Source organism: Procambarus clarkii, chromosome 41 (assembly GCF_040958095.1).
Source record: "Procambarus clarkii isolate CNS0578487 chromosome 41, FALCON_Pclarkii_2.0, whole genome shotgun sequence".
NCBI classification, from domain to species: Eukaryota; Metazoa; Arthropoda; class Malacostraca; order Decapoda; family Cambaridae; genus Procambarus; species Procambarus clarkii.
The window spans coordinates 13,306,502-13,308,425 of record NC_091190.1 but is presented as its reverse complement, the minus strand read 5'-3'; the positions used below and the strand labels follow the sequence as shown (position 1 = coordinate 13,308,425).

The 1,924-nt window shown below is 42.2% G+C and overlaps 1 protein-coding gene across 2 annotated transcripts in view; it reads left to right on the top strand.

Moving 5' to 3' along the window:
- The window catches only part of LOC123761043 (somatostatin receptor type 2), a 42,197-nt gene extending 41,348 nt beyond the window's left edge, over window positions 1–849 (top strand). For both annotated transcript variants that reach the window (XM_069339354.1, XM_069339355.1), the window contains one exon: window positions 1–849. This exon is cut by the window's left edge and continues 5,308 nt beyond it. The gene's annotated coding sequence lies outside the window, so the exon portion shown is untranslated.
- The last annotated feature ends 1,075 nt before the right edge of the window (window positions 850–1,924 follow it).

Genomic DNA, 1,924 nt, shown 5'->3' with positions numbered 1-1,924 from the left:
CATTTGGCGTCAGTGTTTTAATGTATGACATAAACAGCCGTTCACTTAAATGTGTTGGAATGCTTAATTATGCTGAAACTGTGTTAAATAAAGGTTTTACCTACACTGAACCCAACATGGTGCTTATCGAACAATTATTTTTCTGTAGATATATATTTATGTGTGTCTTTTACTCAAGTGCAGGTAGAAAGGGGTGGTGCAGCTGTTTATATATATATATATATATATATATATATATATATATATATATATATATATATATATATATATATATATATATATATATATATATATATATAATTGCGTTGGGCTGCCCTCGGTGTTGGAGAGTCCGGCCCAAGCCCCTTACTATTCAGATATTGAGACATTACAGGTGATTGTAAGCTGCCTTCTGGATCACCTGATGTGTCTAGATTAGTGTCACAGGTGTGTGTGTGTGTATGCCTCGTTCACCTGTCAGGAGGCTGCACTCTAAGTGTCCATAGACAGTTATTTGTTTCATCTAAAAACACCCAGGATGGCGTGCGTGTGTTTATCACTCATTTCCTTCATTTGCGTGCGTGCGTGTGTGTGTGTGTGTGTGTGTGTGTGTGTGTGTGTGTGTGTGTGTGTGTGTGTGTGTGTGTGTGTGTGTGTCACCTGAGGCACCCAGGCTTGTAATCTCTTCAGCTGTTGAATGTCATTACCTTCATCATCGCGGTATTCCGAGGACGCTATTGTGTATACATCCTTCTCCTTGTGTATACAGACTCTATATTGCGACACCTGTGTGTGTATTTAATACAGCGTATGTTCATCAAAATATATTCTGTATTTATGTATTTTTGTGTATAAACTCTGAAAGATATCTCTGAGACTGTAATTTTCCTTTGTCACTGTGCATATTGAAGACAATATACTCGGTACTTCACATATTTCCTTCCTTTTCTCTTTCTCCATTTGTCCGTCTCTCTCTCTTTGCCTGTCCATCCATGTTTCTCTCTCTCTCTTCCCTTCCCAGCATTCTTCCCACCCTTATCTTTGTATCTTTTATTATCGCGCCATCTTCACTTCTGTTTTTCCTTCAGCACCTTCCCTTAGTGCTGCTTCAGCCTTCCCAACCTGCTTGCTGTCCTCACCCCAGCCTGTAGTGATCAACAAACACGCCACTATCCTGCAGGCAGACAGGCAGGCAGGCAGGCAGGCAGGCAGGCAGGCAGGCAGGCAGGCAGGCAGGCAGGCAGGCAGACAGGCAGGCAGGCAGACAGGCAGGCAGGCAGGCAGGCAGGCAGGCAGGCAGGCAGGCAGACAAACAGGCAGGCAGGCAGGAGTTTCATCTCTCTTTAAACAGAACAAAACGCCAGACGCAGCTAAATAATTACCAATATCCTCGCCCTCAGTCCTTGGGGGAAGTTCTTTGAACCAAAAAAATCTACAAAAGCACTCTGATGTGAATTATTTACTGACGAGCAATTTGGTTTAACAGATAATAGAATTTAACAGCATATGAGATGTGCTACCGGACAATAGAACAAGGGCTGGGATGTGTAGGTAAAAGGGTTATTATCCCTACTTAAACCTGTCATTAAATGTAACCTGGTCAAGAATGAATTTGTGGAAGGAAACACAAATGCAACATTTTTTTTAGGACGCAGGAAATAACATAGCATCGTTGGAAATTATATTGTATTATGTGTCTATTTGCCTGTCCAAAGTTGGAGACAAGACGCTTGGGCTAGCCTTGCTAGGCTTTGCAGAGGAAATGGTCTGGGGTATAGGACGAACATAGGATCATGACACACACACACACACAAAATAGTAAACAAACATAACAAATAACACACACACAACACACACACACACACACACACACACACACACACACACACACACACACACACACACACACACACACACACACACACACACACACACACACACACAC